At 36.3% G+C, this 23855-nt stretch overlaps 1 long non-coding RNA gene across 1 annotated transcript in view; it reads left to right on the top strand.

Moving 5' to 3' along the window:
• LOC106003483 overlaps positions 1-23855 on the top strand; it is a 202978-nt gene that overhangs the window by 16860 nt on the left and 162263 nt on the right. Inside the window, exon 2 of the long non-coding RNA XR_001176008.2 lies at positions 12238-12338. This is a non-coding gene — a long non-coding RNA (uncharacterized LOC106003483). The remainder of the gene's footprint in view (positions 1-12237; positions 12339-23855) is intronic.

The following is a 23855-nucleotide window of genomic DNA, read 5'->3' as shown; positions in this document are numbered from 1 at the left end:
AGAGAGAGATACTTACAAATTGGATTTCAGGGGAAAGTAAGTTAATGGTGGTGCAAGATACAAAATTTTTATGGGAATAGGAGACTAATGGGAGACTGAATTGAGGTGAAACCAAATTTTACTAGCGAAGAGAAAAACAAGAAGAGGAGAAGAGCTAGGGTGTTGGATGAATTGCCATATGATTGTTTGAGGTCACTAAGAATGATGGAAGGTAAGTGTGGATTACATGAGTTGATCAGCTGATCAGTTACATGATTTCCATGAGTTGATTAGTTATTAGTGACTTCATCTTAAATTGTGATAACCCAAAGGCAAAGAAATAATTTTTCAGCAGCTCTGGATTGCAGATGCCTTCTTATTCAAGATTTTTTTTTCTTATTTTGTATTAATGTGAATTCCAAATAACTTTAATCTTATTTTTATTTTTGTTAAACAGTATATTTTTCACTCTTGCTTGATGCAACATCTAAAATGGATTCAAATTAGAAATTCAGGTTTGCTGTTTAAGTATTTAATTTTGGTTATTTTCTAATCAAGTATGCATTTTATTAGTTAGCTTTATTAAAAACAAATGACCCTCCCCAAATCATAGTAGTTTACAATAACACATATTTATTTCTTTTTCATGATAGGTGTCAGTGGCTTTCATTCAACTTCTGTGGCTTGGCCACAGGTCTTCTCAGGTTCCTCTTTTTTTGGGACAACCAAAAAACAGGAACTCTTGATGCCTTTCAAAGGTTTCTGTATGTTATGTTCCCTCACATGCCTTTGGCTAAAGCTTGTATTGCAGGCAAGTCCCAAATCAATAGGAAGTATGTTGGCTTTAATGTAGAGCATGAACTCAGCTGCATTACTGGGCTTGCTAAAATGTAACACAGAGGCCGCTGGGGGTGAGGCAAGTTTTCAAAGGGTGTGGCAAGTTTTCAAAGGGTGTGGGCCTTTGGAATGCCAAGGTCTGCCTGACCACTCTGACATTGGAATGCTCTGGGAGTTGCTTTCTTAGCACAACAGCGGCTCTGCCATCTAAGAGATGTATGCATTGTCCCTTAGGCTATGTTTAGCAGAACTCCGAGAACACACAGATTAGCATATCCTATCTTTCAGGTAAACAGATCCTCCCAGTTGAGTAAGACCCCCAGTCACACAGCACCTTTGTGTTTGAGAAACAGTGATAAGGATTTGTTATTATCCTGAAGGACCAATAAAAGCAGGAGTAAAGACGAGCAAAGGTACTTCGTCTCTGAACATTGACCCCTTTGGCTTCTCCTCTTTTTCAGAGCAAAGTTTGGAGTCATCTTTCATCTGTGAGTACTGGCTTGCTGGCCATTCCCAGCAGCAGTACTGTATGTGTCCTTCAGGAGGTCTCTGCATGCCTCGTATCCCTGAGTTAGGCGGGATAAAGCCCTTACTAGGAAGAAAAGAGAGCAGAAATTTAGCAGCAAAAATAAGATATACTAGTGGAAGGTAGCACTGATACCTTACACGAGATAAAAAGTTAAAATAGATCCATGGCTCATTAGTGCTCAGGAGATAAATCCACTCTGGGCAAATAGACATGTGTCTGCCAAGGGTAGAAATCCAAATGCTGACAGTTTTGCAGGGTCCAAAGGGATAGGAGATTTAAAGGCAGAATAAATGTCAAGAATTTTTCTGGAAAAATTATAGAAAATAAAAGCAGGTGAAGCAGTGGGCGTAGTAGCACTGTTAGAAAAGAAAGGTTAGCTGGTCCATATTCCTAAAACCCCCACAAAGTAGCAATTCTATTGTAAAATTTTCCTGCTCCCATTGTCTGACCACCGAATTTACTGACTCAAATATATGATGTTGTTCCATGTGTCAGAGGGCAGGCTCACATTATTTATAACTAATAGCTTGTTTTATTCATCTCAGCCTAGGGAGGCTTTTGCTAGGGGGCTAAATGTATTTGAAGGCTGATGGCCAAAGCTGTCGTTCCCCTAGGACCATGGTTGGGTAGGAGCTTCCAAACTTGTTTCTCGGGTTTCTTTTCTGTACTATTTCTGGATTGATTGTAACCCTTTCTGATTGGCATGTTTATTCCGTAGCATTCTTAATCCATAGTCAGGTTACACTTAGGTATTCACAGCTATGTAGCTATCCTGTCTCCCTTGTATAACATTTTAAAATTTTGCTCTCAGGAAGCAACCGTTGCTACACTCCATTCTAAAATTTTAGAGGGTATACCTTATTGTAATTCCAGAGAACAGACGTGACATACACATGAATCTGAGTCTTAAGAGGAAGTCCCCCTTAATTATATAATATCACAAAATTAATAATTTAACATTTGAAAGATGGACATCAAATCTCTGGAATATGAAGCCAACAACCACAAGATACCCATTAAGGGGAGAAAGAACAAAGGAACAATTAGCTATGAGAATAGAGGTGTTCATAAACGTGTAACAGTGAGTTTAGTTATGCTCTGTCATTGTCTGTCATGGACTTTATTTATTTATTTATTTTTATAAAGATTTTATTTACTTGACAGAAAGATTGCAAGCCGGCAGAGAGGAGGCAGAGAGAGGAGGAAGCAGGCTCCCTGTTGAGCAGAGAGCCCGATGCAGGGCCAGATCCCAGGACCCAGAGATCATGACCTGAGCCTAAGGCAGAGGCTTTAACCCACTGAGCCACCCAGGTGGTCCTATCATGGACTTTAGAGAGAGTCATTCTAATTTTGTTGATATAAATTACATTCAATGAGATGTATTCTTAAGGAGGCAATTTTTAAAAATTTTTTTTGTATTTTTAATTAACATATAATATATTATTAGCCCCAGGGGTACAGGTCTGTGAATTGCCACGCCAGGTTTACGCACTTCATAGCACTCACCAGAGCACATAACTTCCCCAATGTCCATAACCCACCCCTACCCACAACCCTCAGTTTGTTTGTGAGATTAAGAGTCTCTTATGGTTTATCTTTAAGGAAACAATTTGATGAGTTTGGTAAAATCCAAAAGCAGTAACTAGAACTCTGGTCAGAGCATAGAACATTCCATCAGTCCAGAAATGCCCTCTATAATCCTTCCAATCTCCATTGACCATATGCAATGATTCTTTATCATGTTTCTTACTATAGATTAGTTTATTTGGTTCTTAAGTTCAGTAAGATTTATATAGTACCTACTCCTTTATGACTTGGTTTTGAGAGTATTTAATGTTTTGTTTATTGATAATTTGATTATCATATACCCTTTTTTCTTCTTTTACTTTTAACTCATCTTTGCCTTTATACTTTAGGAGAATTTATTGGAAGCATATAACTAAGCCTTGTTTTTTTTTTTAATCGAGTTTTACAATTTATTCATTTTGTTTGGAGTTTTTAGTTTATTTAGTGTTTTGAAGTCTTTAATTTTAAATTTTTATTTAAAATTTAGGTATACTAACTTAATATTACTTTTATACTCGATCCATTTTTTGCTCTTTTCTTTCTTTCCTGTCTTTCCCATCCTCTTTTGGATTATTCCAACTTTTTTTAATCAATTTATTTTATTTTATTTATATGTTTAGGCACATTTCTATTATTATAGCATATGTTAGAAAGCTATATAAAACATATATATATATATGTTTTTTGAAGGATAGTTGTCATATAATATTACACTAGTTTTAAGTATATGACATAGTAATTTTACAATTCTTACATTACTCAGTTTTCCCACTGAGCATGGGCACGTTATACAATATGATTGAGTATATTCCCTATGCTGTACTTTTTAATCTCCACGAATGGGATTAAAAGGATGTTCATTCTTAAAACACATAATTAATATTATGACATGTAAGGAAGCTTTTTAAAAAATATTTAATTTATTTATTTGACAGAGAGAGAGATCACAAGTAGGCAGAGAAGCAGGCAGAGATAGAGGGAGGAAGCAGGCTCCCTGCTGAGCAGAGAGCCTGATGCAGGGCTTAATCCCAAAACCCTGAGATCATGACCTGAGTGGAAGGCAGAAGCTTTAACCCTGAGCCACCTAGGTGCCCCTAAATGTAGGAAACTTTTAAGTACATACCTCTGTTTATTGTATCTGTGCTTTTGTCAGTTTCCCTTTGCCATGTATCATAAAACTGCACAATACAGTGTTACTGTTTTTGGTTCAATTCATAGACTTTTAAATAAATTTAAGGTAGTATAAACTAAAAATATGTTTATATTTATCCATATACTTACCATCTTCTTGGTTTTCTTTCTTTATTATTTTATGCAAATGTGAATTTCCATGTGACCTTTTTTTTCTTTTCCTGAAACATGTACTTTATTTATTTTTTTTTAATTATTTTTTTTTATAAACATATATTTTTATCCCCAGGGGTACAGGTCTGTGAATCACCAGGTTTACACACTTCACAGCACTCACCAAAGCACATACCCTCCCCAATGTCCATAATCCCACCCCCTTCTCCCAACCCCCCCACCCCAGCAACCCTCAGTTTGTTTTGTGAGATTAAGAGTCACTTATGGTTTGTCTCCCTCCCAATTCCATCTTTGAAATATGTACTTTAATAACCTTTATAATTCAGGTCTGCTGGTAACATGTTCTTTTCATCCAACTTTGGGAAGGACGCTTTTGTTTGATATAGAGCACCTATGGGAAAATATTTATTGTTCTTGTTCCAGCGTTTTACGGATGTTGTTTCATTGTGTTTATTTCTCTCTTTCTCACCCTCCCTCTCTTCTTCCCTACTTTTTATGAGAAGGCAGCTGTGATTCTTCTGTTACTTCTCCATAAGTATGAGCCTTTTAATCTGGCTTTCTTCAGTATTCTGTGTCTTATCTTTAATTCCCAGCAGTCTATTTTGTGTGTAGGAGTTGTTTCACAAGCTTTCTGGATCACAGGTTGATGTTTTTCACAAAGTTTGGGGAAGTTTTGGCCATCACTCTTGACCTCTTTTTCTGACCCATTTTCTTCTTTCCTCTTCTAAGAAACACCGGTGACAAGGACATGTATCATACACTGGCTATTTTAACACTGGCCCCTGACACTGTTTTTTTATTTTCCTCCCATCTTTTTTTTTTTTTTTTCTCCTCTTTATTCTTTAGGTTTGGTCATTTCTACTGGACTGTATTCGAATTCACTAACATTTTCTCATGCTGTCTCTAATCTCCCACTAAACTCGCTCATTAAGTTTTTCATTTCAGATGTTTGTATTTTTGTGTTTCCATTTGTTTCACTTTCATAGATTTTTGTTTCAGTTCTGAGAGTCCCCATCTGAGTATTCATCATGTTTTGGTGTAACATCTTTGTCATATTTGTTATAGCTGTTTTAAAGTCTTGATAATTTCTGTATCTGGCTTGTATTGGGTTATGTTTCTGTGCACTCTTTTTGCTTGATGGTGGGTCCTGTGTTTTGCATCTCTCTTTTTATTATAGAGAGGCTATTGAGAATAGATAACACATTCTAGGAAGTCTTGAATATGTTATAACTCCAGAGTCTCCCCTCCTTACATGATTTCTGGTGTCTCTATTAGCGGTCATCCTGTAGCAGCTACTCTCTGTTAGGTCTTACTGAGGGTGGCTTAGTAGGTTAAGTGTCAGACTCTTGATTTTGTCTCAGGTCATGATCTCATGGTCCTGGAGTGTCACTGAGTGTGGAGCCTGCTTCCTCTCTCTTCTTCCTCTGCCTCTCCCCACTCCCATCTCTCTCTCTCTAGAAAACAAACAAACAAAAGACTCCCTGTGTACCTATGCCGCCCTGCCCTCAAGCAGTAGTGTGCATTTCAAGTGAAATTCTGGGGCTCCACTCTGCATATTTCTACCTCTTTTGTTACTTACTGGAAAATTCCAGCCAATTTATGGGTCTAGAACACAAGTATCTTCTCTGCAGTTCAGCAAACTGTATTCTGTTTGGCTTTTAACTTCCTGCATTTCAATCCAGAACATGGAATACACTCAGAAATTAATGTGAACATGAGGCTCCCTTCAATCATTTCCCTTTTCTTAGAGATCACATATGTGCTAGTTCATTTCATGCAAGAAGCAGTAGCCAAGGCAGGATTACACATGCAAAAGATATACTGGAGGAGGGATTATGACCAATACCCGAAGGCAGCCAGAGGAGGCAGGGAGAATCATCAAATTTATATAAGTCTTAGCCCTTTGAAGGAAGAGGGAAGGGAGGGGGCTGTGTAGGAAGTAAAATCTCAGTCTTTAGTACAATTCTATGAGTTTTGGTCAAGCATATGGAGAATCCTTAAAGCAAAGTTGCCCGTTAGAGGGCATGAGTATTTCTGCCCTAATTATTCATTAGTCAGAAGCAGCCCATAGGAAGTACGGCCTTGGCCAGAATGGGGTGGTAAGTTCATAGTGTAGCCCTGGGGTCCTCTATCATTTATGCTTTCTGCAGCAGGGCATGTCAGCAGTCCATTTTCATAGCTACTTGCCACTACCTATCCCCACCTGCTCTCTGCCCCAGATTCACTTCTCTATCCTAGTTTAAGAAGCAGTTCTTGTATGATTCTCCTGGGTCTGTCTTTCTAAGGGGAATCTTAGAAGGCAGTAGTTAGTTAAACAAATACAGCCCTCAACACTGCAAATGTTCATAGGGCTATATCCTATATTCATTGTCTCTCTCCTCTAACCCTCAGCTATCACCATGGAAGGTCTTGGTGGCTTACTTAGCAGTTTGACCCAAAGCTTTATTCATGAGTGTTCTGACTCCTTGGTAGTCATCTTTCTAGGACAAGTTTGCTCCATGTGCGTCTTCACAATTACATTAGAGGAATGGAGTAATGGGAAATCACAGGAAATGTCCAAGTAGGTCACATTGAATTCCATATGTATTCCTTCCGCCTCCAACATGTGTATCATCATGCCTGCAAAGATGTTCTCACCCACTGGGACATTTTTCCAGGTCACGGCTGGTGAAATTATTAGGAGTTGGGCTACACCTTGCCCTCGTGTCCCCCCTTCCTTTCAAGATTGCATCTTGATGGATAGCAGGTCAGCCAGTTCAAAATCTTGATCTTACCACCTATTTTTTGATTAATCCTGGTACCATTTGTCTTATTTCACATATTCTGAAAGGTGACCATTTCCATTACTCTCTGGGAGAACCCATAACAGCCACTCCATTTTTTCCCACTCATTATGGCAGGACACTTTGCTTCTGATAGTTAGATGCTGCCTTTGGCCTCTGTATTTTCTAGATTCTATCATCCTCCTTACCTCTGAGAACACGATTCTGTAACAGCATTTATTACCACGAGCCCTACCAACAGAAGACAGGTGCCTTTCAGTGTCTCAAAGATGATGGTGTTTCTCTTGCTAGTGCATTACAACTGCTTTTGTAATTGGGGTATATTTCAGGCTTTCCCTTAGAATGCAGTTAACTGGTTTTCTAGCCTTACATAGTATATCCAGTAGCTTGGCCATTTTTGTGAATTTTTTGAATTCCTCTTCTTTATGTCTACCATGACAGTTTTGGCTTCTCTACTCTACTTATTACTGGCTATCATTTTCTCTAGGCTTCCAGGAATCATCTTGACAATGTATTAGCATTGTTTTCTGAGGTCTTTGTCAAGGTCTCAAATCCTTTATAATGGGATAATTCCTTCTTATCAATTAAACAAATCCTTTTCCAATCTCCTGTTCTGCCTTTTTCCATATAGAAGAGTCAGGATATCGTCCCAATCATACTCCTCTAGCTCCTTCAAGTGTATATTGATTAGGTCCTACAGAACCCACTAGAAGTTTATTGGGAAGCGCCCTCAAGTTCCCTTGGGGACATAGTCCCTTATTTTCCTTACCATGCCTCACACTTTCCCAGCCTAGAGGCTAAATGGGGAGCTACTGGCAGGTATTGAATGCTGTTCATGATGTCCTATGAGGTAGTGGTCATTGCATCATTTTCAAGCAATGGAGGCATGCTAGCCTTTACTCAGAAGGAATGGGCCTCTCTTCTAGCCCAGAGGATTTAAGGGCTCTGGAGTTAATGTTTATGAGTTTATCAACCCAGATGTCCCCAAGTCAAGTCTCCTGGTCTCACTCTTTTCGACCAAGAATCTATCACTGATACATCCTTTGTTGGAAAGACTAACAATTCAACCTTCTCTAGAAGGCTCTCTGCTACTATTAGAATTAATTTCTGGGCCAAATTCTCAGGGTTTTTTTGTTTTTTGTTTTTTTTCCCCTGCCTCCAGCTACAGGAGATAAAAGCCTCTTTATAAGCTGCCAAGGAGGCCCTCTGAATTTTATAATTCACCTTCAGTTGGTGATTAATCACCCAAAGCCTTTTATTGGTCTTCTCTGATGCATCAAAGTCACTCAGTAAGAGACATCTGATGCAATTTCCTTCTAATACTTCCCTGGCTACTCAAAAGCCTGAGATACTGCACTTGTGAGTACATTCATTTGCACCAGCATACCAAACCAGTTCACCACAGGGTGAGTTCTAATAACTATGTTGCTATAATTGAAGAGCTCCAGCTACTGGAAGTTATGGAGTCCTCCTTGCCCCTTGTTAGCAAAGCATTCAGCTTTAGGGTCCCATAAAACTTATATACTTAGAGTACTACTGATACTGATTGTCTTAAGTCAGGAAAATGGACTGAGATGGAGATTTGTATGTGAGAAGTGTTTTGGTCTGTTTGTACCCTCAATATCAACATTTTTTCAGTGGAGTTGGGATGGCCCTTTAGAATGGCCTTCCCTTGAGACAAAGGAAATATGACTTTACACTCCTTGACAATGGGTAGACTTCTACTTTGGGATGGGGTATGATTTGAGTGTAGTTATTCTCTTTAGCTAAAGAGAATTTCTAGAGGGAGACTCAGCTACTGGCATTCTCAAAATGTAGGAGAATGTGTCTCAGTCCTGAAGGGTCTAAGTAAGCATGTATTATAAGCTACAGAAAGTGATTGAGAATGACATTGTATTGGTTGGTCACTCCTTGATTTTGCATTTGTAACAACATTAGGGCTTTTTTCCTATCTGTTTTTACTATAATTTCTGGGAGGATTAACTAAGTTGGTTCAGGTTTCATTAGCTTTTTTTCTGTACTGTCATTAATATTCATACAGGTGGCACTATATAAAGTTACATGTGTTAGAGTTTTGTTATTTAACATTTCTATAAGAATGAGAATGTATTTCTTTCAAGACACTCAGGATTTTTAGCAAAAAGATGGCTTTTTCTGAGGCTTACTAAGTCTAACTTCAGCAAGCCCAATTGCTCTGTAAGCTTTAGAAATATGGGCCATTTAATTAATTCTTGGTGGCTTTAAAGGAAAATAAAAAGAAGTGAAGAAAAAATAAATACGACCTACTGTTTTAAGTGGATTTTGTTCATCTTGCAGTCTGAAGTGGCCCATTGTTAATTTTGGAAATCCTTTACAATATTTAACTTTCCGATCACCTTTAATGCTACTGAGATTTACTGTCTAAATGAAACAATCAAAATAAGAGACAGTGATATAAGCGGCAAGCACCTCTGCTCTATTTTCTCTTTGCAGTAGGATAATAAAACTCAGGTCCATTGATCCAGGCACCACTGTATAGGAGTATCCCATGGCTCATAGCACAAAATCTCAAAGATAATATGTGCAGAATCACACTCTAATACAATAGTAAAAGCCCAATAGTAAGGTAATGTTCAACATTATGGTTTGAAGAAAGATTATTTTTTTTCTGAGAGATTGTACATTCAAACATATTGAATGCTCAATGTGGCATTTATTTGGATGGGCAATGAAAAATTCATACAAATGTTCATGAATGATCACATGGTTGCACATAATGTTCAGCAATAGTTACCTAAATGTTTTCATATTTCCATGGAAAATTCATATATAAAGCTTGAAAGCACACATTTGAATGTATGATTAATGAAAATAGATTAATTGATATTATTCTACCAACATCTACTCACTCTAATCTTTACATAGATCTTAGTATTGTTTCCAAATATAAAAATAAAATGTGGCATGAGAGCGGTAAGGATATTTGACAGGTTATTTGAAAGAATGAGGATATAAAAGCGCAAATGAATTAGGAGCCATTTTATTATTTTTTCATAGATTGAAGAGAGACAGTTGTTGAGTCAGTCTTTTAGAAGCTTGTGAAAATAGGGGTGGCTCGATTAACTTTGAGTGCTTGGAAGAGTGCTGTGTTTGACACAAAAGGCAGAAGATTCTGCTTCTTTATTTCCTGTTTCACCCAGTGTGACTGCAGAGCTGAACCAAAATATTCCTATTCACTGGATAAAATTTTGAGTGTGGAGGATAAAATCAAGGGAGTATAGGTATTGTATACATTCTAAGTATCTATGGAGAAGAAGAAAGATGGCTGGGGAAATTCCTCACAAATTACTTTGACTCTTGCCTCAGGACCAATAGGAGAGGTTTAGAAAAAGCCCCCCCCCCCTGCCCCGCGCCTCCCCCAAATCAATCTGATTTCTGTAGATTGGGAGTTGGAATAGGAACACCTTTCCCAAAGTTTAATTATTACTGTGTATAATATTGCTTTCTCTTTAGGAATGTTAACACCAAAGGCTAAGGTTGAAAAATCTCTTACCCTTGTGTGATTAATTGCTTATTAATTGTCACACTAATTGTAGAGTTTTCACACATGATTCTTTGAAATATCTGAAGTCATTAGTGCTCCTGAGTTTCCACAGCTATCCTTATGTGCAGCTGATGTTTATGCCTTTGGGACAATAGTAAACATTCTAGATATTTAATAGTAGAATAAAAAAACACTACTGTTTTCCTTTTACATCAGCTTTTCAGTGTTCCCTCTTCTGATGCTTTTTCTATAACCTCCACCTGTTCCTCTTCATAATAGCTCCTCTTCATTACACCCTATAAAGTATGTCCTTGTTAGTTTTTCAAACATTCATTATAAGTTGCCTGTTTTCTTGTCAGTATTTTAATAAGGCCTAAGGCATTAATGTAAATGGGATTCCAATGGTTAATTTTATGTGTCAACTTGGAAGATGAAATTAACATTTAAGTTGATGAGTTCTGGGTAAATCAGATTGCTCTTTATAAAGTAGGTGGGCCTCATGAAATCAGTTGAAGGCCTGAATAGAACAAAAATATCAACCTCCCTGAGAAGGAAAGAATTCTTTAGCAAACTCCCTTTGGACTTCATCTGCACCATTGGCTCTTCTCTGTCTTGAGCCCCAGGGTTCATACTGGATTTTGCCTCACCAGTCTCCATAATTGTGTGAGCCAACTTTTTACAATAAATCTCTGTCTCTCTGTCTCTGTCTCTCTCTCTCTCCCACCTTCTGTCTCTCTACATATTTATCTTATTAGTTCTGTTTCTCTGGAGAACCCTAATACAGCTATCATATAAAATTTGGCTATTCAAATTAGATAAAAGTGCTTTTCAGAAAGTTAACCATGATTACATTGTTAGCTCCACTCCATGGTTATATCTAGGTCCTTAAATTCTCTCTGCTTGGATAGCAGAGCCTGTTTAATGGAGAGATTATATCGCTAACTGTGTTGCCAGGGCAGCTTTATGACTACACACCAGTATCTTTCTCAAGAAAGTGACAATGAAAGCAGGTTTTTTAATATTTGAAATCCCAAAATATAGCAAATGGGAAAGGAAGAAAGATGGAATTTATAATGCCTATAAATATTAATATCACCTGTTTTATTTTTTTTTAAAGATTTTATTTATTTATTTGACAGAGAGAGATCACAAGCAGGCAGAGAGGCAGGCAGAGAGAGAGGAGGAAGCAGGCTCCCTGCTGAGCAGAGAGCCCGATGCGGGCCTCGATCCCAGGACCCTGAGATCATGACCTGAGCCGAAGGCAGCGGCTTAACCCACTGAGCCACCCAGGCGCCCTAATATCACCTGTTTTAGGAAAAAAAAAAAAAAAGAGACAGTATTAGGTATAGAATAGCTTGATAATCAGGGCAAAAACTCCTAAAGTTACTATTAAAACTTGACTTTTCTTTCAAATATTTTTGCTAAATACCTTCCTAGCTGGTAGAATCAGTGGGATTATGCAGTGAAATTTTAAACTTTTTTTTCTTTCTTTCTTTTTTTTTTTTTTTTTTTACATAGTTTTGGCCTTAATTCTCTAAACAAGCAACATCACACTTACTGCCTAAGAGCATTTTTTGGCTCCATAGTGTTGCTTAGGTATATTTTCAAAGTAGGACTCTGCCCTCAGAACATACTGGAAAATTTATATAATCCTTTAAATTCTTGTGGATTTTAGAAAAGAACAGTAATCTATCAATTTTGTATTTTTTTTTCAGAAGTGTCCTGAAGTGTTCCTCAGAAAAAAATGTGCATAGGCAACGAGTTTCTTGATAAAAAGTTTCTTCATCAAAACTACACAGAGGACTTATGCTTCCAGGTAAGTTTACTTCCCTCCATAAACAACTAGAAAATTTGACAGAACATTTGTTTTCAGGTACTGGGTGGCAGATAACGCAAGACTGACTGTGACAGAAGAGAAACAAGAGAATTAACAGCTCTCAATCACTCTGGCTTTCTTCCTACAGGCAATTTTTTGAAATCCTAGAGCAGGGAGGGTCGACACAAAAGATGTAGTTTGAAGTTTGGAAAAGCCATGGTGGCTAGAATATTGGAAGCAGATTACCAGTGAAGAGAGAGTTACACAGAGAAAGCTCTGGAAATCTGCATAAGGATCCTTTGGAGTCTTAGACTGAATACCAATCTGTGTATATAAGGTTAAAGTCCGTGAGAGCAGGCAAAGAAAAATTTCAGAGGAAATAATTGCAAAGTAACCGTAAGCCAAACAATTGCTGTACCTCAGACGGGGCCATGGATCCTTCTGAAACCCAACAACCACAGTGAAGAAACCTCATTACATACGTAGGGCACTTAGTAGAGATGCAAAGCCATGCTTTAGTAATTGGGCTGAACTACTCCTCTAGAATAATTACTGTAGATTGAGGTCAGCAAACTAAGAACCAAATCTGAACCTTTGCCTGATTTTATAAATAAAGCTTTATTGGAACACAGCTTTTCTCATTATTTACATATTATCTATGGAGATTTTTGTGTTACAACAGAGTTGATTAGTTGAGATAGAGCTCTTTTAGCCTGCTGACCTTGAAACTGATGCTGTTTGGCCTTTTTACAAAAACTTTGTTGAGTCCTCCTCTAAACTCACCCCGAGTGATAGGATTTTCATGCAACTCAACAGCCTGTCAAAAAAGTTCAATATTGTTAAAAGTCAGACAACAAAATTCAGTAATCAACAATCTAAAAATTACCAATGCCTGTCATCCAATGAAAATATTGTTTGTTTATTTAGCAAGGGTGAATGAGAAAACACAAGCATCAAAAACAGGTAGGAAGGACTGAAGACACTTAGGTAAGGAACTACCAATCTCATTTAGCCTAGGGTTCGTAAGACTCTACAGAAAAACTACAACAAACGAAGGAGCAGGGGCTAATGAGCATAGAGTTGCTTCCAACAGACACACTCCTACCCTTCCACCAGCTCAGTATTGAGGGAGCAGGCAAAATGTTCCATCTCCCAGTCTTTCTCTGGGAGGGTTACATCTGCATACTTTGAAAGTTCTGCCTAAGTTGTCTTCTAAGTTGGCTATATCAAGAGCTATAGATACCATTTTGTTTCTATTTTTATCATTAGTATTCAGAGCATTCTGATTTTTATTGTTGCTTATATGTCCCATAGTGATTTTAATGAAATTCGGGAGATGGAGATACCCTTAAAATTTGCCTCATAAGTGAGAGATATACTATATGTATTTTTGACCTTTGTTTTATTGAAATCATCATCATCCTGAATTTAAACTACAATGCTATCATTATCCTATGAAGAGGGGTTCTCAAGTTAATAACTTCATGTGCATTCTGTTTAGATTTCCTCCCATCTTCCCATGGTATGTTGGGAAGATGATCTATATGCTTTGGCTAAATATTATTATACAATTTTACTTTAATTTACTTTACATGTTTAATACACTTACATGATTAATTGTATTCAGTTTATATTTTAGTATAACATTCTATTTTATGATTTTATGTATTTACATATGTATATATTTATCATGATAAGTGTACTCCTTAATCTCCTTCTCCTATTTCCCGTATCCCCCAACCCATTTCCCTTCTGGTAACCATAAGTTTGTTCTCTATAGTTAAAAGTCTCTTTCTTGGTTTGTCTCTCTCTCTCTTTTTTTCCTTTGATCATTTGTTTGGTTTCTTAAATTTCACATATGAATGAAATCATATGGTATTTGTCTTTCTCTAAATGACTTATTTTGCTTAGCATTATATTCTCTAGTTCCATCCTGTTCTGTCCATCCAAAAATTTACTATTTCCAAATAGCAAAATTTTATTATTTTTTTATGGCTGGAAAATATTCTGTTGTGTATATATACCATGTATTTGATACTCATTCATCTATCAGTGGAAACTTGGACTGATTCCATATTTTGACTGCTGTATATAGTGCTGCAGTAAACATAGGGGTATATGTATCCCTTTGTATTAGTGTTTTTGTATTCTTCAGGTAAATATCCAATAGTGTGATAACTGGATCATAGGGTAGTTCTATTTTTAACTTTTTGAGGAAACTCCATATCGTTTTCCACAGTGGCTGCACCAGTTTGCATTCTACTAACAGCACAAGAAGGTTCGTTTTGCTCCACATCCCCCCCAACACTTGTTTATTTCTTGTGTTTTTTATTTTAGCCATCCTGACAGGTATGAGGTGATATCTTATTGTAGTTTTGATTTGAATTTCCCTGATGATAAATGTGTCTGTTAGCCATCCGTGTGTCTTCTTTGGGGAAATGTTTGTTTATGTCTCATTGAATTATTTGGTTTTTGGCTGTTGAGTTTTGTAAGTTCTTTATGTATTTTGTATACTAACCCTTTATTGGATATGTCATTTGCAAATAATCTCTCATTTCATAGGTTGCCTTTTAGTTTTGTTGTTTCCTTTGCTGTGCAGAAACTTTCTATTTTGATGTAGTCTCCATAGTTTATTTTTACTTTTATTTCCCCTGCCTCAGGAAACATATCTAGAAAAATGTTGCAATGGCTGATGTTGAGAGATTACTGTCTGTGCTATCTTCAAGGGTTTTTATGGTTTCAGGCCTCACATTTAGATCTTTAATCCATTTTGAGTTTCTTTTTGTGTATGCTGTAAGAAAGGGGTCCACTTTCATTCTTCTGCATGTTTCTGTCCAGTTTTCCCAACACCATTTGTTGAAGAGACTGTCTCTTTCCCATTGGATATTCTTTCCTGCTTTGTCAAAAACTAATTAACCATATAATTGTGTGTTCATTTCTGAGTTTTCTGGTCTATTCCATTGATCTGTTTGTGTATTTTTATGCCATATGATGCTATTTTAATTACTACAGCTTTGTAATATAATTTGAAATCTGGAGTTGTGATACCTGCGATATATATATATATACACATATATATATATATACACACACACACATATATATTTTATTTATATTAATAAATAAGTAAAATCTTAAATATATATACACACATATATGTAAATATAATATATATAATATAATATAATATATATTTACATATATGTGTGTATATATATTTAAGATTTTATTTATTACTTAAATATATATATACACACACATATGTATATGTATATATATATATTTAAGATTTTATTTATTTATTTGAGAGAGGGAGAGAGAGAAAGAGAGAGAGAAAGAGAGAGAGTGCGCAGCAGCAAGGGAAGTGGCAGAGGGAGAGGGAGAAGCAGGCTTCTCACTGAGCAGGAAGCCTGATGAGGGGCTCTATCCTGGGACCCTGGGATCATACCTGAGTCAAAGGCCGACGCTTAACTGACTGAGCCAACCAGGTGCTGCTGTGATAATTCCAGTTTCATTTTTCTTTTTTCAAGATTGCTTGGGGTATTCAAGGTCTTTGTCGTTCTGTACAAATTTTCGGATTGTTTGTTCTAGTTCTGTGAAAAGTGCTATTGGTATTTTGATAGGGATTGCATTAATTCTATAGATTGCTTTGGGTAGTTAATATAATACTCCAGTTTTCACTGGATTACAAGTCAGGTACTCTTACCTGAAAGTTTTAGTTACTTATATTTAAACCTTTGCCATTGTTTTTTCAACACTAGGCTTTCTTTAAAAAGTTCATGACACCTAACTGGAATATGATAACTTCGATGACCCCAGACCTTGGTGTAAAGACATTTTTGAATCAAGTTTTGGCATTTTGTTTGAACTTTAACAATGCAGATTATAACATTGTACTACAGTTCTGAGATGTACTAAAAAATAAGAGGCATAAGGCTAATTGTACCAGGTGGTGCATTTCATTTGTAATGACAAAGCTTATTACTACCCAAAATGAGTTTACTGTAAAAGAATGTTAAGAATTCCTATATAGTGCATCACCAATTTCTTTAATTACCCCCATTAATATGCTTTCACTAGCAATACATGGTGCTGACAAGCTACCCAGAATTAAATATTTAATGAATACCGCACCCTTCTTATTAAAGGAAATATTTAAATATAGCACAAGGAAAAAAATGAATATAGCACAAGGAACTTTAAGTCCAATAATCTTCAGTTATGTGAATGAAGATTAAAGAACATATTCTCTCTTAGGGAAGTTGATGGTAATTGCTGAGTTTCTTTAATAATAAAAATTGGATTCAACAAAATATAAACAATACAAATAATCATATGTTTAAGAGGCTTAACATTTTAGTGTGTTAATTACCTTCAAAGATATATTCTGCCTCAAAGCTTCTTTACATGCTGAGGAACATATTGAGGAATTATAAACATGTCGTGTAAAATATGTTGTCATATATTCTCCAGTAACTAGGTTTCAGAAAAGCCTGCTCAAGGCTTAAGAAAAAATCAGAGAGCGCTTTAAGTGTTATCTGCTTATATAAAAAGCAGTAGTTCATTGATTAAATGAATTATGATAACCTAGTGAAATGCAGAAATTAAAATGCATATGTATAATAAAATAATGTGTAACTAGTAAAATAGTATTTTTATAAGAATATTTGATGTTAGTAAAATATTCATGATACTTAAAATAAAATGCAGTTGTTAAATAATTATGTGTACTTTGTGATAAAAATAGTACAGATGAGTATAACATGTTTGTATATATGTATATATAGAATGTGTAGAAAGTCAGAGAATGAGAGAGAGAGACTGACTCCTTAGCACCTTTAAAGAATTATAACCAAGTGGTAACAAGCATCATTGGGGTAGTGGGGTTTTGTGTTCTTATTTTTCTTATGCTTTAAAAATATTTTTAAATTTTCATTATGAATATATATAACTATTATAATAAGACAATGACAATTGCAAAATTTTCATTAATAATCATAAAGAAAATATATTTATTAATTATTTAATATAAACCATACTAATAATTGCTTATTTCAACAGAAAAAAAAATCTTTGTTTTTTTTCCCCCTCTAAAATCAGGTAGAAATATTAACCAGTGAGTACTATATATCCTAGATTTTATAATATTGTTATATGTTATAATTATGATAACTCCTAATCTACCTGCTCCATTTTATACCCATTCTTCTATTTACCAGCACGAAAGGAACCTGGTAATTCCTTTGTATCTCATCTCATATGTTAATCTCACAAATGAATCTGAAATTTGTGGTGGACGCTACATATGCCCCCAGGAAACATGCATTCCTTTAGAAACCAGGAGTGTTGCGTGATAATGACTGACAGCTGAGTGCTTCTCTCAGAAATGCTTTGTTTGAAAGGAGTTGAGCCCCCCAAGCCTCCATGATCCCACCCCAGGAGTGGCGAGCATCCATCTCTGGCTAATATGGGGCAACAGAGGGCTAGCTGCTATGCCTTGATTTAGGAGTTCTCTAAAAGGCCATCTTCTTCTTAGATAACTGTGGGGTTGTCTGATGCTTGCGTTCCTGTTGTATCTAGTTCTTCCTTCTTGTCTTCCTAATCCTGCCTTATGTACATTCTCATAGATACCGTCCTGAGAGTATGGCTCTGTGCACTTCCTGCACGCACATCATTGTCTCTGGGCTTATTTTGCAGGGAACACATCAAACTGATTATACAAAATTGCTTCCTGTGAATATTTACTGGAATTATGCAGGAAATGTTAAGGACCTAAGTTTGAAGGAGAGCCTATTTTCAGTTCAAATTCCTCATGAGAGAGATTTCTTTCTCCTGCCTTCATAGTTAACATGGCAAAGTACCCTGAAGTAAGTAGGGCATTTCAGGATAGAGAGAGCTGTAGCCTAAGAAGACAGACAGACACTATTTCTGTGCAAAACAAGTAAATCTGTCAGTCAGCATATTGCAGAACATATCAGAGGGAAGCAAAGTCTTTGTGGAAATAAGTTGATGTAGATTCTACTTAAAGCAAACTGTGGTTTTTTTTTTTTTTAATTTCAAAGGCTATGTATTTGGTGGTAATGGCTCATAAAATCATTGTCAGAAGGAAAAGGATTAGCAGAGTTGGGATAATTTAATTTAATTCAATTAAAGAAATACTTATTAAATTCATCCTATATTTTTCTAGCACTGTTCTGATGCTGGGAACAGAGACGCCAAACACAGAGTAAAAAAAGGAAGAAAAATCTACTTCATTACTGATGATAAATATTAACGAGAAAAAAAAAACCAGTGAAAGGAACACATAATGCTGGGTGGGGTTTGAGATTTAAACAGGATGAAGAAAGAGGAGGTCTTTGACTTCACCCCAAATGAGTTGTTGGAGCGAGCCATTGTGTTTTCTATGGGAAGAAAATGAAAAATAAATTTTAGAAAAGATTATGATAGAGACTGTATGGGGAGTGACCATGGGTTCCCATTTCATCACTTTCTTAATGAGGTGAAATACAGAACTTCTTACCTATTTCTCCCCAATTCCTCACTGTTCAGACCCCTCACTGTTTCAACTCTTCGGCCAGTCCTGTCTCACATCCCCACAGTTCTGGAAGCCTTCTATCTAAATTCAAATATTATTCAGTCTTTAAAAAGAAGGAAATCGTGCCACTTTTGATAATGTGGATGAATTTGGAGGACATTATGTTAAGTGAAATAAATCAGACATCAAAAGACAAATATTTCATGATATCGCTTATGTGGGAACAAAAAATGTCGAATTTAGAGAGACAGAGCATAGAAAGTTAATTGCCAGGGGCAGGGAGGTGGTAGAAATGAAGAAATGTTAGTCATAAGATACAAACTTTTACTTATAAGATAGGTAAATTCTAGAGATCTAATATACAGTGGGGAAGGTATAGTTAATCTATTGTGTATATGAAATTTGCTAAAAGGTGAGATCGTCAGAGTTCTCACCCCCTCATACACACATATATACTTTATTTCTAGGATTTCTGACTTCTCAAAGATTTTTCTTCATAGCACTCTGTTTTAAGAAATTCCTCTAGACACAGTTCTATAATTTCCTGTGCTATTTCTGCAACATACTTAGCTATTAACATCAAAATTCAGGTATCCTAAATGGATAAAACCAGATATGCACTACACCTTCCATATATCATCTTAATTCTGGTTGTTTCTGCCTGAGTTTCTTACATCTCCACAATTTACTTTTTTTCCTAATGCATCATTCACTATCTTACTCCCTCTTTCATCTATTTCTTTGGGTGATTTTTGCATCCTTAGTGAATGCCATCTTTGACACTTTCTTTCATAAGAGTCAGGTTGGCTCGTGGCCCAGGAGACAGCAAGTTATACTGGGTTTTCTAATATACTTCAAAAGCCCTGAATTGCATTCTGACATCAAAGAGCCATAGAATGATAGAATGACAGCCCTAGATTGTACTTTGAGAAATCATCTAGTTTAATCCCTCTCCTTCTAAAAGGTTAATAATTGCAGTCGAGGTAGTGGCTAGTGTATACTTTTTTTTTTTTAGGTCCTTTTTCTTTCACTCAAGTCAACATGGATGGCATTTCTCCCATCTCACAAGTTACCCTATTCCAATATTTAAATTCTCACAGAGATCTATTTCTTTTTCTTCTTCTTTTAGGAAATACACATTTCCTTAGTATTTCCTCTGGCTCAAGTATTATGAAAACTTGAGAAACAATTTGTTCATATCTCTGTCATTTAATGGTACTAACTTTATAAGATGGTCATTATTGTGTCGTGATGTCTTCACTAGTAGAGTAGGTACAAAATTCATCGTCTACAAATACGAGTTGCCCAAGTAAAATTTTCTTTTTCATGAGTGGACTTAGGTATTGGGTCCCAACTTCTGCTTTTATTAGAAAATTAGTGCCAACTTAAGGTAAAAGCAGTTTTCTCTGTATCTCTCTGTCTCTGCAACGACCCCCCCCCCCCCCCGCTCGTCCCCCGTTCTTCTAGCGGTTAGGTAATCTGTCAGTTGGGTATTTTCCTTTCTCCTCCATTGTTTCCCCCTTCTCTCTTTTGGGTTTGGAAGATGAGTGAGGCAGTGGGCAGGAACTTATATGCCAACCGTTGAATTGTCCTTCTGTTTGCTCTGTAGTTCCGCAGGTGAGCACTGTTGGGAGGCCTCTTCAGACCTACTTTTCTACTCAGCCTCATCCTGAGGATGCAGAAAACTTGGAGATATTCTCTCATGTTATTTCAGATTTAAAAGAAAATGGTGGTAGTAGTGTACACAGAATAAGGGTTTCTTTTATTTCTTTGTTTTTGCTTCATTTGCTTTTGTCTTAGTTTTGCTTCCTCGAGTTTCTCATGGTATAGAAGATACTGCTTTTCTTGATCCCAGAATCTGTAAAAAGTATATGGATTTATCTCCTGATACACACTTCCTCAAGAACCCTGATGGATCGAGCAAGGTGCAGGTTTGCATCTAGTATGAATATCCACTTTGATCCTCAGTATTTTGCTATATATCATGCTATTTTCTCTTTTGGGGTTTGGAAAAATGAACTTTTATCCTTCAGGCTATAATTTATAGTAAAAAACTTCATGTGTTAAGCCCTCCAGATCTGAGAGGGATGTAAGTGCTGGCTAAGGTTCTGTTCTTATGGACTTTACATGGCTCTGAGGTCTGGTCCTGAGAGCTCTAAGCCATCCTGAATGTCTGCTGTAGGACTTCCCACAGTCTTGGTCTTCCCTCAAAGTACTGTTTCTTCCCATTTGCCCAAATAACCAAAATTCTAACCTGAAATGATTCTTTCAGAATTAGTATTTCTTCTCCACTCAGGCATTTTGTTCTGTTAGCTATTCAACTTTCAGATAGAGGCTATATATCACCAAGACTCAGGATAATTTCTCTTTGTGTATAGAGTTTTTATTTTGTTTTGTTTTGTGGTGAGGTTATGCTTTGCGTAATAACCCTTTTGAAACATAGATGAGTTCCCTTTACATGTCATAGTGTACATCCCATAATGAATTATAGTAGCACAAACTCAGGGTACAAAAATGTCATAATATTTATTTCTATATAACAGAAATAATAGTGACATGACTACTAAACTTTTATTTTCCCCAGAAAGAAGAAACTTAATCTGATAATTTGCAAACACACACTATCATTTTGGAAATTAAAAAATAAAATCTTTTTAGAGAGAGAGAGAGAGAATGGTGGTGAGGGGAAGAGGGAGAGAGGGAATCTTAAGCAGGGTCCATGCCCAGTGCAGAGCCCAAATGTAGGGCTTGATCTCATGGCCCTGTAATCATGACCTGAGAGGAAATCAAGAGTGGGTCACTTAACCAACTGAGCTATCCAGATGCCCACTGTTTTGGAAATTGAACACAATCTCAGAAATTTACGTTCAAACAAAAAACAAATAGCACTGTATCTTTGTTTTATTGTATGAAAAAGTAATTTTTATTATGTTTCTTTATTTTCCAGTTTTGAATACATTTATTTACAATGAATGATACAGACTTTATGTATACTATATTAAGTATGTGCCATGTAATATGCACTATATCTCCCTATCTTTATTTCTCTCAGTCTCTCTAACCTGAATATGTGTGAATGGCTGTGTATGATACAAGTTAGAAGCTACGATTGCTCTTGTTCAGTCTACAGTGGTGCTGGTGTCCCCACAGTATGGTGTCACAGTCCAAAGTAATTTCCAAAAACTTAAGTTCTTAATTCATATTTATTAAAGATGAAGAAGGAAAAACAATGCTCAGTGTATATATGCACCATTGCTGTCACTCCAGAGCTGCTCTTGTTCTTCCTTCTTTACTCTTCTTTCCCTCTCAAAAGAAGGAAACTCTAGCAGCCCCACCCCTAGCCTTCCGGGTTCACACAGAGTCCATGAGGTTCTATAGTCTCTGTGCTTAGTATAGCATCATATAGTTTTTGTACACACTTCAGCCTGTATTTATAATATACTGAAGTCCGGACTAGTTTTTTTTTTTTTTTTAATGGAGAAAGTCCAACAATTGAAATGCATTTTCTCTTCTCACAAAGTAAGAATAAGACTATTCTCATTTTCAAAGTCAAATTTTAATTTTGAAATAAAATAGCATGTTATTTATAAACAGATTACTGCATAATGACCATGTCTGGTCATTTATCTTGGAATTTTTATTCCAAAAAAAATTCTGAATCATTTATATTACTTTCCTATATGTGAGGTCTTACAGTGATATATCATCTCACTAATGAATCTGATCAAATGGTAAAATTTTCGTGAAAGGTTTGCATACTATTTTTATCTAGCAGATAAATAATTGAAAGAGAAATATGGTGTAAGTTTTGGCATAACAAATACAACATAATTTATCTTAGCTCATTTTAGTTGCTATGCTTTTCAATTAGATTAGTGTCAGCAGCTTACCTCTGTTGCAGCAAAACCCTGGAAGATTTTTTCTGATTATTACCAGTGGGTTTTCTTGTGAACATTGCCTAAGAAAGTGAGTTTGTATGTGCGTGTGTGTGTGTGTGCATGTGTGTGTGTGTGTTTCTTCTCCACTGGTATTGACAGCCACTGGTGTTTTCCTTATTTATTAGCCCATCATTTATAGAACCGTTCTTAATCCTTCAGTATTACTTCAAATATATTTGCTAGGCTGGGCATTTTGCCTATTTATTTTCATTTTTATTACTTGTACAACATCCAGCATCCCAAAATGTATTGAGAGAGTATCCTTATATATCATTAATTATTCTTACACTTTAGTTTAATGTTAATTTTTACTAAAAAATATTGCTGGGTACATATGCTCCAGGTCTACCTTAAAAATAGTTTCACTTATCTTTTATATTTTTAACTTTTTAGGAAAGTTCCCTATCTAAGGCAAATTTTGCTCCTTTTCTAAAGCAAAGTTTGCCACATCCCATCCATTTTGACTCCTCTCATTCTCATCTAGCAACTCTGCTAGGTCTCCCTGACAGTGTGATCAGACTCTTGTCTCTTCAATGTCTGAGCCAATGACATTCTTGTACTATACCATTTATGATCCATTTGGGCAAGGTGGTAGATGAAGGTACACTGAGAGCTATTTCCCCTGCCATCACTGTGTGACGGCAGCCCTATCTGTTCCCATCATGGCCACCTACCAGTGTCATGGTAGTGCTTCTCTTCTTGCCTGCTGATTCCTTTGCACAGGATTCCGAAGTGACCAAGTAGGAACCATAGCTTAAGGGAATCTTGCTGTAACTATGCAGAAAATATTCTCCCTTTAGAAATAATACCTTCTGTATCCCTAAAGGCCAAAGAGTCAGGGAGACAGGTAGCACAAAGAGAGGGTGTGGAGCAGGATTTTGGCCTCCATGATTCATGGATTTTGGCCTCCATGATTCATTCCCTAGTATTATACCTGTGACTATGTTACTAGGCAAAAAGGGAGTTGAAGTTGCAGATGGAATTAAGGTTGGTAACCTTAAAATATAGAGATTATCCTAGATAATCCCGATAGGTTTTATATGA

The sequence above is a fragment of the Mustela putorius genome, unplaced genomic scaffold (assembly GCF_011764305.1).
Source record: "Mustela putorius furo isolate JIRA1106 unplaced genomic scaffold, ASM1176430v1.1 tig00537350_pilon_pilon_pilon, whole genome shotgun sequence".
NCBI classification, from domain to species: Eukaryota; Metazoa; Chordata; class Mammalia; order Carnivora; family Mustelidae; genus Mustela; species Mustela putorius.
This window is presented reverse-complemented; position numbering and strand designations above follow the sequence as displayed.